General features: G+C 46.2%; 1 non-coding gene across 1 annotated transcript; it reads left to right on the top strand.

Moving 5' to 3' along the window:
* Positions 1-10719: 10719 nt before the first annotated feature.
* Positions 10720-10806, top strand: trnay-gua (transfer RNA tyrosine (anticodon GUA)). Its single transcript is given in 2 exon segments — positions 10720-10756; positions 10771-10806. It is a non-coding gene; the product is annotated as a tRNA-Tyr (tRNA).
* Positions 10807-14157: the final 3351 nt, after the last annotated feature.

A 14157-nucleotide genomic window follows, 5' to 3' on the forward strand; every position in this document is an offset into this window, starting at 1 on the left:
GTCATCAGACCAAAATCGTGTCACAGGATTCATGGGAATTCATGAGAGAGTGCCCCCAATTCTGCCGACAACGTGCAGTTTTGGGGGCACTTGTGGTGTCAGGACGTCTGTGACAATGGAGATCCAGGTGAAATTGCCTGGATCTTCATGGTTGCTGACTGAATTGGCAGTTTCCCTTGCATTTCAACTGAAAAACAACGGTATAATCGGCGAAGTTCTTTGCAAGTTGTTGTGGCCGAGTGGTTAAGGCGATGGACTAGAAATCCATTGGGGTTTCCCCGCGCATCAAATCCTGCCGACAACGTACAGTTTTGGGGGCACTCATGGTGCCAAGACTTCACTGACGGTGGCGATCCATGGCAAATCCTCAGACCAAAAACATGTCAGGGAATCCATGAAATCCTTTTCAGTCATGGTGTAAGGACGCCTGTTACAATAGAGATCTAGGTGAAATTGCCTGCACTGGAAAAAGCAGAGAACCACCTTCGCAGCTGAAATAGCTCAGTTGGGAGAGCGTTAGACTGAAGATCTAAAGGTCGAGGACAATGGACATGACCAGGAAAATGCCAGCTGTGGGATTTCAAGCAGTGCCTTCTGAGAGAAAAGAGTCTTAATCTGGCGCTTAAGACCAATCATCCACACAACCTAAAACGGTGCCCTGATCAGGAAAAAACTGTGACCTTGTGAGGTTGAAGGAAAAAAACATGTCAGGGAATCCATGAAAATTGCCTCCATTGGGGTTTTCCCGCGCATCAAATCCTGCCGACAACGTACAGTTTTGGAGGCACTCTTGGTGTCAAGACATCACTGATGGTGGCAATCCATGGGAAGTCATCAGACCAAAATCGTGTCAGGGGATTCATGGGAATTCATGTGAGATCCCCCAAAACCGTGAGCTGCAATACCACTCACGAGTTGACAAGTCTCATGGTTGCTCATAAAATTGGCAAACATTTTCCATTGCATTTCGACTGATATACAACAGCATAATCTGTGAGGTTCTGCGTTTGTGACAATTTGTTGTGGCCGAGTGGTTAAGGCGATGGATTAGAAATCCATTGGGGTTTCCTGGCACATCAAATCCTGCCGACAACGTACAGTTTTGGGGGCACTCGTGGTGTCAAGACACCTGAACAAATAGGTCAGCCAGAAGGACCACGATGGACCATCCTAAATCCCACTAAGTCGTGAGCTGGAAGGACCACAGTGGGTCATCCTGAATATCACTAAATTGGCAAGCAGTTGTCCTTGCAATTTAACCACTGGTCTTTTGGGGCAGTCATGGTGTCAGGACGCCTGTGACCACGATGGATCATCCGAAATCCCACTAAGTAGTTGTGAGCCCGAAGGGCCACAATGGGTCTTCCTAAATAAAGCTAACACAGGTTCAAACTAACCGGTTCAAATTCTGCTGACAACGTGCAGTTTTGGGGGCACTTGTGGTGTCAAGACGTCTGTGACAATGGAGATCCAGGTGAAATTGCCTGGATCTTCATGGTTGCTGACTGAATTGGCAGTTTCCCTTGCATTTCAACTGAAAAGCAACGCTATAATCGGTGAGGTTCTTTGCAAGTTGTTGTGGCCGAGTGGTTAAGGCGATGGACTAGAAATCCATTGGGGTTTGGGGTTGTCAACGTACAAGGAGCCGGACAAAGCAACACACTCCTCAGCCTCCCTGGGAAAGTCTATTCCAGGGTGCTGGAGAGAAGGGTACAACTGTTGGTCGAACCTCTGATACAAGAGGTTCAATGTCCATGGCAAATCCTCAGACCAAAAACATGTCAGGGAATCCATGAAATCCTTTTCAGTCATGGTGTAAGGATGCCTGTTACAATAGAGATCTAGGTGAAATTGCCTGCACTGGAAAAAGCAGAGAACCACCTTTGCAGCTGAAATAGCTCAGTTGGGAGAGCGTAAGACTGACGATCTAAAGGTCCCTGGTTCAATCCCGATTTTGAGCCTTTGCTGAAAGAAATTTAACTTTACATCCAGCCAATGCCAGAGGAAATTAAAAGCCAAACCATCGACTGCAAGGGCACAAGTTGAGTCCACCGAGATACCAAGGTGACCCCAAAGGTAGCTCAGGTGTTTCTTTCACAGCTGTTTTTTAAACCTCGCACAGGAATCACTGAAACACAGTGAATCGTGAATCGTGGTGGAGGGGTTTGAGTGCCCGGGTGATTCGAGGGGCTATGTTTTCTGGGGCTATATGCCTCTGGTCGGGTCTTCCAAGGCAAACAGGTCCGAGGTGACAGGACAGACCAAGAGGGATTCAGAAGACCCTTATGATGACAACAAAGAGGAGGAACTGCACCTCGCCCCGTTGTGGGATACCAGGGCCTGTTCTGAATTCCGCTTTGGCCAATTGACACCACAAATGCTCAGAAGCAGTCCTCGTTAGTATAATGGACAGTATCTCCGCTTGTCACGTGGAAGACCGGGTTTTGATTCCCCAACGGGTAGTTGTTCTTTTGTATGTCACGTTGAACCTTGAGCAGGGTTGCGGTTGCAACAACCAGTCCGGGAAAACAAACCCCCCTCGAACAAGACGTCTTTTAATCATTTTCTTGAAGTGTTCAGCTGAGTTGTACAATCTGACAGTCCTTTGCTGCCAAATCATTCCAGTTGTGGATAATGGACCTGACCAGTAAAATGCCAGCTGTGGGATTTCAACCAGTGCCTACTGAGAGAAAGGAGCCTTAAGCTGGTGTAGGCCCTTTCCCTTAAATGTGAAACTAACCTCTTTTGTCCCCCTACTGTGCTCAAGTACAGTATGCAAGAAGATTTCTGCTACCTCATCCTAAGCACCGAGAAGGCCAAGGAGATGACCTGCACACAAGGAATAACTTGTTTAAGTAAACCTTTTCGACCTAGCTGACCCATCAAGAAGTCAATCTTTGTTTGCTAAATTCTCCCAGTCACCATGAGGATGTGCTGGTTTAGTGCATATGCATAGTTCCCATCGTGTAACGATGCATGGTGTGTTTGAGGGGGTGTAGCTCAGTGGTAGAGCATTTGACTGCAGATCAGGAGGTCCTGGTTCATATCCGGATGCCCCATGATGCACTGCCTTGGTTTTAGGATTATTTTATTTATTATTTACTATTTAAGAATAGTCTAAAAGTACATGGATGCGTGGCTCAAACACCCTTGAGAATTGCAACAACTTGTGGTAATGTGTCTCGAATCGGTGTAATATAACTCGATTGTTTCCGTTTTTGCATGGTTCCTTTGGTCAATCCAACTCAAGTGAGGTTGGTTTTGGTTTGTTTCTATAAAGGTATGGGAAGGTTACTGTTGTAACCCTAGATTGTATCCATTTTGGCTCCATTTTGCATGGGAGTTTATTGTTCAGTTGCATAAATATTGAAGTCAAAAGTCGATATTCCTTCTGATTATGACTTGCTAACTGCAGGCTGTATCTATGGCAATTTCGGGACCGGGGCTTCTTCATCTCTGTCCATGGCAAGGTCAAGTACAGTATGTCAGAAGTTTTTGCCTTGTGAGTTCCCCTCATTCATCAAGGGCCTGTATAGCGCAGTTGGAGCATCAGCTTTTTATTCGCAGGGTCCAGGGTTCAAGACCTGTTCAAGTGACCCCTTCCCTTAAATGTCAAACCAACCTCTTTTGTCCTCCTACTGTGGTCAAGTACAGTGGGTGCAATGAATAACGCATCTGACTACGGATCAGAAGATTCCAGGTTCAACCCCTGGGACTCGCCAACCTTTCCAATTGACCTGAGTCTAAAATTAAAGTTTTGCCTGCAGACAAATTTGGAGCAGCTGAAATGGGCAAACTGCACCTCCGAGTCCGAGTTCATGGGTTTTGCCCGGAAAAGGACAGCTCTGCTCTTCATGAGGTGGTCGGGTGTGTTGCACCAGCCTGCAGACATCCTGTACACTACCATGTCACATTGCTCATTTATAACAGTAGGAATAGAAGTAATCCTTTTGTGCAGAGCTTCGACCATGTTCAGAGGAGGCAGGGGTGTTCTGTGCTTCCATTGTCGGGGCGGCTGTGGCCGTAAGGTGGTCGGTGCTTGCCGTGGCGGTAATCTTAGAACCCATTGGTGGATACCATTGGTAAGGGATGCCGTCAAGCTGAAGATCTTTTTGGCTCATAGGACTTCAACTGACAGGGGGGGGGGGGGGTTGGGGAAGCCATGGAGAATGACTTCCGGACGGCTTCGAAGAGATTCTGGACCACCATCCGGCATCTCGGGAAAGGAAAGCATTGCCCAGTGAAGTTCTATCAACTTCAGGACCCTACAATGCACTTGTAGGTTCTGTAGTGTAATGGTTAGCACTCTGGACTCTGAATCCAGTGATCCAAGAACCTTCTTGCCCTGCAGCAATCGAGTGTTTGGACTGTGTCTTCCTTTAACAGTAAGTGTATGATGACTTATTTACTTACTCTCCAAATCAGTGGTGACTGTGGATCAAGATGAGTTCCTCAAATGACGTGAATGTCTGTGACAGCTGATGTCAAGGATCAGCTGGCAGCATGTGAGGAAGACACTTGGTTTGTGTGCGGGGCTACACAAGTCTTTCCAGTTCCAGTTAAAAGCCAGGCTCCTCATGTAGTTTCCATAAAGTACCAAGGGATTGTCCTGTTGCCCTTTTTTGAGGGCAAAAATGAGGCATTTGCAAAGTGGACCTCAGACCTGGTCACCTGAACAGGGACTCGAATCCTGGACGCTCAGATCAAAAGTTTAATGTTCAGGTGACTGGCTCAACCTTTGTCTTGTCTGACCATGAACTCTTTTTGTCCAGAAGATATTTGGATTGTCCATGTGGGCAGTTTAAGACCTCAGTCGATCTTGGAGGTGACAATTTCAGGACCACGGTTTATTCATGTCTGCAAGGTCAAGTACAGTATGCTAGCAGATTTTGCCTTGTGAGTTCTCCTCTTTCATCAAGGGCCTGGATAGCTCAGTTGGTAGAGCATCAGACTTTTAATCTGAGGGTCCAGGGTTCAAGTCCATGTTCCCTTAAATGTCAAGCCAACCTGTTTTTTCCTCCTACTGTGGTCAAGTACAGTATGCCAGCAGATTTCTGCTCCCTCGTCCTCAACAGTGAGAAGGCCAATGAGCTGACCGTGCACACAAGGAATAACTTGTTTAAGTAAACCTTTTTGACCATGCACCTTTGCCATCTTCCAGGACTGGTGCATCACACCCGAGCACCTCATGAAGACCAGAGGACAATCAGTCGTAACAATCAAGACGGGTTTGCTTTACCCTACTGGTTGTTGCAATCGTAACCCTGCTCAAGTTTCAACATGAAATTGTGACATACAAAACAGGAGCTTCCCGTCGGGAAATCACACAACTGTCTACAATTCTGAAAATTGTTGTTGTGTCGATTGGCCAAAGGGGAATTCAGAACAGGCTCGTGGCGCATGACCATTTTTGTGGTAGCTGACAACTTCAACCAGTGAAATCCATCCATTTTCTGTACCGCTTATCCTCATCAATGGACTGTATTCCACACCCGTTACCAGCATGGGGACATTCCAACCCAAGATGAGAACACATTGGGCCAGGTATAAAACAACATAGGACGTGGCACAGAAACAGCTTCCTCCTACCCCCACTTTTCGCCCAGACCACAAAAGCAGAACGCCACCTTTGCAGCTGAAATAGCTTACTTGGGAGAGTGTTAGACTGAAGTTTTAAAGGTGCTTGTTTCAAGCCCGAGTTTCAGCACAATTCCTGTCCATGTTGCGATTTTGCAAATAGTTTGAAAAGGCTTATTGGCTGGCTGAAAGGACATTAACTTCATTCTTCAAAAGGCCACCCATCCAGTCAATGTTGGAGGCGGTGACAAGCCAAATCATTGACTCCAAGTGCACAAGATGAGTCCACTGAAACATCAAGGTGAGCCCGAGGGTGGCTCAGGTGTTTGTTTCACAGCTAGCTTTTAAACCTTTAAAGCCACAATTGTGATTTCTTATTTTGTTGAAGAAAAGCCCATTATTCCCCAACAATTTTCCCTACAAAGGAGAAATATTTGTCAATTTGGACAATTGTCAGTCTGCCCCCAATTTGGACACATTGTCGTGTTTCATTGTTTGGTAACTGCTTTGTGACTTCGCCAGTCCCCTTAAAAGCCCCTTCTTTCAGGTTTCCACAGTGTAGTGGTTATCACGTTTGCCTCAAACGCAAAGGGTCCCTATATCCAAACTGGGTGGAAACATGGCCTTTCAATTCCTTCTTTTACAAAAAAATCAAGGTGACAAAGAGCACAAGAGAACAAGGATATCTGCTTGATCTCTGAAGGTGTGTACACGAGCATCTGTCCCTAGTTTGGACACACAATCCATATTTCCCAGATGACTGATCGGGTGCATCACAGGCCTGCACGAAGGGGCTTTTAGGAAGGAGGTGGCCGCTGTGGTGTCGTTGCGTGCAAACAACATCCTCATCCTCGACACAGCGAAGACCAAGGAGGTGAATAATCGTCGGTTCTGTCCGCTTAGACTGGCATGATTTCACCAGTACTGTTGAAAGCCTGGCCACTCGTGTGGTTTCCTTCACGCAGTGGTTCACCTAACACTGACGACAGCCCTTCACCGACGCTGTGGATTAGTTGGTCAAAGTTCCTGTCTTGTAAACAGGAGACCCTAGGTTCAAATCCCAGCAGTGCCTTGTCGGTGTTTCTGCGACTCCTTTGCTGTTTTTTTCTCTCCAACATGTCAAGTAAATGTTTTGAATCAGATGTCTTGTTCTGTTGAAGAAATACCCATCATTTCTGATGTCATATGTAGTATACATGTCATATGTACTACAATGCTCTCAAAGGCAAAACCATTGTGAATTTGGACATTTGTGGGGCTAAGAAAATAGACCACATTAGCAAGAGCAAAGAGGTTGGGGTTTAACATTTAAGGGAAGGGGCCCACAACTCACCGCCTGAACAGATCTTGAACCTTGGACCCTCAGATTAAAAGTCTAATGCTCTATGAACTGAGCCGGCTAATTAATTCATGGCTAAAGGCAAATGCACCCGATCAGTCATCCGGGAAATATGGATTGTGTGTCCAAACTGGGGACAGATGCTCGTGTGCACACCTTCAGAGATCAGGCACATATCCTTGTTCCCATTCGTCACCTTGATTTTTTTTTGTAAACTAATGAATTGAAAGGCCATATTTCCACCTATTCGACCGAGGCCAAAGACAAATCCGATCTATAGTCATTACCTGCCCAAAGTCAGTTCCCTGAACAGGTATGGAACCTGTGCCGCGGCAGTGAGAGCACTGACTCCCGACCACTAGACCACCAGGGACGGTATTCTGGCTGCACTCAGAAAGGTCCTGACAGTGTGTCCATCAAAAGAACCAAAATAGTTATGAGACCTTCTCTGCCTACAGTACAACAGCAGGGGCATTAGCTCAAATGGTAGATCTCGCTTTGCATGTGAACGGTAGTGGGATCGATACCTGCATTCTCCAAGGAATCCTTTGTTTTATAATAGAATAGATGTTGGGATCAGAAATGAGTCCAGGATCAGTCCCTCAGCATCCTCAGTCAGTGAGTAAATTACCAAGTCCCAATCACAATTTTGGCGTCATAAACAGCCACAGATATCAATCAAAACCCAGTCCCAATTACATTCTCCTGCCAAGCACCTTGTCTTATTGTGTAGGCAAGTGGTGCAATGGATAAAGCATCCGGCTACAGATTAGAAGATTCCAGGTTCAACTCCTGGCTCGCTCGGCAACCTCTCCAAAATAAAATGCAATTTTGCCTGCAAATGGGCAAACTGCACCTCCAAGTTCATGGATTTCGCCCGGAAAGGACAGCTCTGCTCTTCATGAGGTGCTCGGGTGTGTTGCACCAGCCTGAAGACGTCCTGTACACTACCATGTCACATTGCTTATTTATAACTGTAGGAAAGAAAAGTATTCCTTGTGTGCAGAGCTTCGACCATGTTCAGAGGGAAGCAGGGGTGTTCTGTGCCTCCATTGTCGAGGTGGCTGTGTCCGTAAGGTGGTCGCAGCTTGTCGTGGCGGTTATCCTAGAACCCATTGGTGGATACCATTGGTGAGGGATGCCGTCAAGCTGAAGGAGTTCTATTAGGCCTTTTTGGCTTATGGGACTTCAGCTGACAGGAACCGACAGTCCAAGCGGTCCGTGGCATTCGCTGAGGCAAAAACTCTGACATGGGAGGAGTTTGGAGAGGCCATGGAGAATGACTTCCGGACGGCTTCGAAGAGATTCTGGACCACCATTCGGCGTCTCGGGAAAGGAAAGCAGTGCACAGTGAAGTTCTATCAACTCTAATGTAGTCTGACAGTGTGTACTTCAGGACCCTAAAATGCGCTTGCAGGTTCCATGGTGTAATGGTTAGCACTCTGAATCCAGTGATCCAAGTTCAAGTCTTGGTGGAACCTACTTGCCCTGCAGCAATCGAGTGTTTGGACTGTGTCTTCCTTTAACAGTAAGTGTATGGTGACTTATTTACTTACTCTACAAATCAGTGGTAACCCTGGATCAGGATGAGTTCCCCAAATGACTTGAATGTCTGTGACAGCTGATGTCAAGGATCAGCTGGCAGCATGCGAGGAAGATACTTGTTTTGTGTACGGGGGTACACTAGTCTTTTTGTCCAGAAGATATTTGGCTTGTCCATGTAGGCAGTATAAGACCTCAGTCGATCTTGGAGGTGGCAATTTCGGGGCCGTACTATTTTTTTTTACCTTTCCCCGGGCGGTTGGCAGCCTTGATGGGGGTGTTTCACAGTTGACTGGGTTGTGCGCTGTTGGTTATGGGGCCCGGGGAGTTTTAGGCCTGGGCTTTTGTCACCGCCATGCTGTTTTCCTTGTGGTGGTGTACTGTTGGTAATGAGGGCTGGGGTGTTGTCGACATGGGCTTTTGTTGTTCCTTCACAGTCCGCATTCTCTGCACTTGTGGTCTAAATTTTGGGTAGAGGATAATGGGGTCCACTGCCCCCATTGATCTGCTCCTTGCAGTCTTGGTGACCAAGGTGTTTGTTGCCGCTCTGTTTTGACATGCTGTTTTCTCTACCTCTCCCTGGTCTTTCTGCAGCCTTGTCAAGGGTGTTTCACACGTGGGTGGGTGATCACCCACCTGTGGATGGGGTCCACTCTCTGGTGGGTTGTCACCATGAGCTTTTGTTGTTCCTGGAGCACATAAAGAAGAGTGGTCAATACGGGGGTTGAACCTTGGCGTTATTAGCACCACACTCTGACCAACTGAGCTAACCGACCACAGGTGGTGGTGTACTGATCGTTGCTCATGGTCGAAATTTGTGTTCCAGGACAATGGGGTCCACCTGCCCCCATTTGTCTTTTCCATGCAGTCACGGTGGCCGAGCGGTTAAGGCGTTGGACTCGAAATCCAATTTGGTCACTTATGAACTTTTTTTCCCCATTGGCAAACTATTATTGTGTCCGTGCCAGATACACAGGATTTCCTTTTCTACTAAAGGCACCATTGTCAAGTTTGCATGCTTTGCAGGCACTATGCTTGAGTTGTTAAATTACATGCCTAGGAAAGAGGGGCTCGTTGGTTCCAAGTCCAGTAGTCCTCTACTGGTATTTCCATGACTCTGGTTTTCATACTTTTTATCAGAGGTCATCTTAAGGTACAAAGACTGTTTTCTGGAGAAATGCAAGACCCCATGGTGCGATTGGTCTTCTTTGTACACTTTTCAGCAGCAGACATGTTAAAAAGCACCCCTGGTTTACTGCCCAGGAGCAGAAGCCTCAGACACTTTAGAATGGGGGTGACGCCACTTCAAGACGCAAGAAGCTGTCAGAAGTGTGACACTTGTGTTGGAGCCCTTGCATTCTTCCCAATTTGCAACCCTTTGTATCGGTGCCAAATGTACGGGATTCCCCCCTGCTGTATTCCCCACCCGTTACCAGCATGGGGACATTCCAACCCAAGATGAGAACACACTGGACCAGGAACACAGCAACACACGTGGCACAGACACAGTTTGACCCTGACCGCCCCGACTGAAAAAGCAGACCACCGCCTTTACAGCTGAAATAGCTCACTTGGGAAAGCGTTTGACTGACATTCAAAGGGTCCATGGTTCAAGCCCAGGTTTGAACACAATCCCTGTTTCTGTTGCGACTTTTCAAATAGTTTGAAAAGCCTCATTGGCTGGCTGAAAGGACCTTAATTTCATTCTTCAAAAGGCCACCCATTCAGACAATGTTAGAGAAGGTTACAAACCAAATCATTGACTCCAAGCGCACAAGTTGAGTTGAATCGTTTACCACTGATATGTGTTTGAACTCAAATCTACAAGTAAACTAGGAATCTTACTCTGACTCTTAGAGAAGACACTGTGCACTGTTGTGATTTTTTTGACGGACATGAATTAGGAACCAAATGGTCCTTCGACTTCGACCTGCAACACAATTCCACTGTGCCTATGCAGGCATTGGTGGATCAGTGGTAGAGTTCTCGCCTGCCATGCCACGACCTGGGTCCGATTCCCAGGCAATGCAACAGGGCTGTTATTATACCTTTCATTGGTGAAAAAAGTGCCAAGACCGTTTTCGGGACCAACACATGACCTCTGAATTCGATCAGAAAAGTCGATCATCTCTACCTGAGACTTGATTATCTCCAAAATTCTGTCAAAAGTGGCATTCTCAGCCACAGCGTGTTGGAGCCCGCAACCTCAATGAGACGCCGTGGAACACTCAGATGTACTCACTCGCCCCAAACCAACAAGCCCTTCGATAGCTCAGTTGGAAGAGTGGAGGACTGTAGTGGTTCAAGCTTGCATCCTTAGGTCGCTGGTTCAAGTCCGGCTCGAAGGACAAGCTGTTTGCTCTTGTCTGAAGGACCTCAGAGGAAGTGTGCTGGGCTCATAACCCAGAGGTCAATGGATCGAAACCATCTTCTGCCATCTGCATATCCTTATTCCCATTTGTCACCTTGCTTTTTTTGTAAAAGTAGTAATTGAACGGCCATGTCTCCACCCAGTTTCAAACTGGAGACCTTTTGCGTGTTATGTGATAACCACTACACTGTGGAAACCGGGGGGAAAGGGACTGCCGAAGTCACAAAGCAGTTGCCGAACAATGAAACAAGACAATGTGTCCAAAGTGGAGGCAGATTGACAATTGTCCAAATTGACAAAGATTTCTCCTTTGTTGGGAAAATTGTAGTTCATTTTACATGTTCCAGAAATAATGGGCTTTTCTTCAACACTCCAGCAAAGGAACCAAAATAGTTCTCTGCCAACGCTGCAACAGCAAGCGATCTAGCCCAAATGGTAGTGTGCTCGCTTCGCATGCGAGAAATCCTTTGATTTTTGTTGATGTTCTCTTGACTAATCAAATCAACAATATTTGTATAGCACTTTTCCTGCAAATACATGCAACACAAAGTGCTTTACAGAATTAAAAACAATTACCACAATTAAAAGAAAAAACACCCAAATACTAAGAATGTACTGTTATCACATTTATTTTTGCATTTTTCAAGACAAATCTTAGTTAATCACACACTCTCACGCTGCCCCCTTGTGGCCAAACTTGAGATAGCTTTCGTTTTTGCCCAAACATGTTCCAGCTACTCAGTCTGCACACAGCCACCACACAGTGCACATCAGTGACGGTTCATCTGCAGTTTTCAGCCTTGGGGTATCTTAGTCCGTAGGTTTTGAAGTTTTATATGTGTTTCTGCAAATATGAGTGTTTAATAAAACGTAAACTAGCATTTTGAGCTACAGTTGAATGTGAATGCTATGCTAGATTTGCACATGTGACTGTTAGCTAGGCTAAACGTTTTCATTTTGAGTTTTTTATACTTTCACTTTGCATTTTCTTTCATTTTTGATGAAGCCTGTACACATTGCTGATACACTGTTTTATTTGTGTATTACAGTTTTACAACTTGTTACAAGAGATTACTGCCTGCAAGCCAAGTAAAGCTCTAAGAACATACATGGCCACGGAGTATTTCTTTGGTTGTTTGCTATCTGTCTAGCCTTGGTAGACGTCACACCATCGTGAGGACAGAATAGTAAAAGGACTGTTACACAGCGGGCTAAAACACCATCTGCTGTTACTAAAGCACGTGTCCAGACGATACAAGATGGAGCAGCAAAACGAGTCGGACCAGCCGCAAAAGCTCTACGACACCAGGTCAGTCGCCTCAAAAACAAAGACTTCAAGGTCCAGCAGGTCCTCAACCAGCTCCGCAGCCACCAAAGCAAGGGCTAGTGCCGAAGCAGCCCTGGTGGAGGCGAAATATGCAGCCCGAGAAGCAGAAATGATGAAAGCAAAGGCTAAAATAGAGGCTGAAGCAGCACAACGCAAAGCAGAACTGGAGGCCAGTCTGTATGTGCTAAAGATCGAGAGAAGTGCCACGGCAGCCGCAGCTGAAGCAGCAGTCTATGAAGGCGCAGCAGCAGTGGAAGGCAGCTCTCTCGAAGACCTGGCACAGATCCCTCCAGAGGACACCGCTCAACACACCAGCGAGTATGTGAAGGCTCACTATGTGACACCCGACGCTCAGCAGCCAGCTCTGGTCCCACAGCAGCCACTCACCACATCCACGCCAGCACCACGAGCATCATTACCAGCACCACCATCTTCAGTCCAGTGGTATCCGCTCCCCGGCACCGTCACAAACCAGCCTACGACCTTTGTTAATGGTGAGGTTATGTTTGATTACAATCAAAATAGGTCCTCACATTGTCCTCCTGCTCCAGTGTCTCACACAGCTAGCCTCAGAGACTATCCTTGTGAACCAGCACAAATGACTGATCTTACTAAACATCTCGTTAGAAGAGAACTTGTGAGCTCTGGACTTTTGAAATTTGATGACTGTCCAGAAAACTACTGGGCCTGGAAAACCTCTTTCCAGGATGTGATTAGAGGGCTTAATTTAACAGCTAGAGAAGAGCTTGATTTACTGTTAAGGTGGCTCGGCCCCGAGTCTTCCACACAGGCTATGCGTATCAGGTCCGCACATGTTCACAACATTACAGCAGGAGTAGCTTTGGTGTGGGAGAGGTTAGATGATAACTATGGCTCACCAGAGGTCATTGAGAATGCTCTTTTGTCAAAACTAAAACTTCCCTAAAATCTCGAACAAAGATAATCAGCGTCTCAGAGAGTTAGGGGACATTCTTTTGGAGATTCAGGCAGCTAAGGCAGAGGGATATCTGCATGGTCTAGCTTATCTTGACACAGCTAGGGGTGTAAATCCTATTGTCGAGAAGCTTCCCTACGGTCTGCAAGAACGCTGGATATCACTCAGGTCTATGTACAAAGAAGAACACAGGGTTTCCTTTCCACCATTCACTTACTTTGTAAGTTTTATATCCAGGCAAGCAAAAACCCGAAACGATCCAAGTTTTGCGTTCTCATCGAACTGCGCTGTAACTCAGACAAAACATGAAAGATATGCAAAACAATATAACAATCCCAAAACAGTTTCAGTGAGAAAAACAGAGGTAACAGCAAAACCTACAAGTAACAGTGTTAAAGAAAAGAAAACAGATGAGCCAGCAGATCAATGCCCAATACATACCAAGCCACACCCCTTATCAAAATGTCGTGGGTTTAGGGTCAAACCGTTAGATGAGAGAAAAGCTTATCTAAAAGAAAACTCAATCTGTTTTCGCTGTTGCGCTACCACAAAACATGTAGCCAAAGACTGTAAAATAGCTGTGAAATGCAAAGAGTGTGGCAGCGACAGGCAGCAGTTTTATTGATACATCTGAAAGATATCTTTCCTGTTGAAAATTGTTCAACATGCAGAAAACATTTCATTCCAAATACACAAAAACAAATCTTCTGACCAAAGGCCTGGGGGCTCACTTCGTAGGGCATCAGACTCTGAGTATCAAGAGTTCAAGTCCCTTCAGAGATCAAGCACATGTCCTTGTTCCTATTTGTCACCTTGACTTTTTTTTGTAAAAGAAGGACTTGAAAGGCCATCTTTCCACCCAGTTTCGACCTGGGGACCGTTTGCGTGTTAGGCAAATGTGATAACCATTACACTATGGAAACCTGAAGGAAGGGGCTTTTAAGGGGACTGGTGAAGTCACAAAGCAGTTGCCAAACAATGAAACACGACGATGTGTCCAAAGTGGGGGCAGATTGACAATTGTCCAAATGGACAAAGATGTCTCCTTTGTAGGGAAAATTGTTCCA

This window comes from Doryrhamphus excisus, chromosome 14 (assembly GCF_030265055.1).
Source record: "Doryrhamphus excisus isolate RoL2022-K1 chromosome 14, RoL_Dexc_1.0, whole genome shotgun sequence".
Classification (NCBI taxonomy): domain Eukaryota; kingdom Metazoa; phylum Chordata; class Actinopteri; order Syngnathiformes; family Syngnathidae; genus Doryrhamphus; species Doryrhamphus excisus.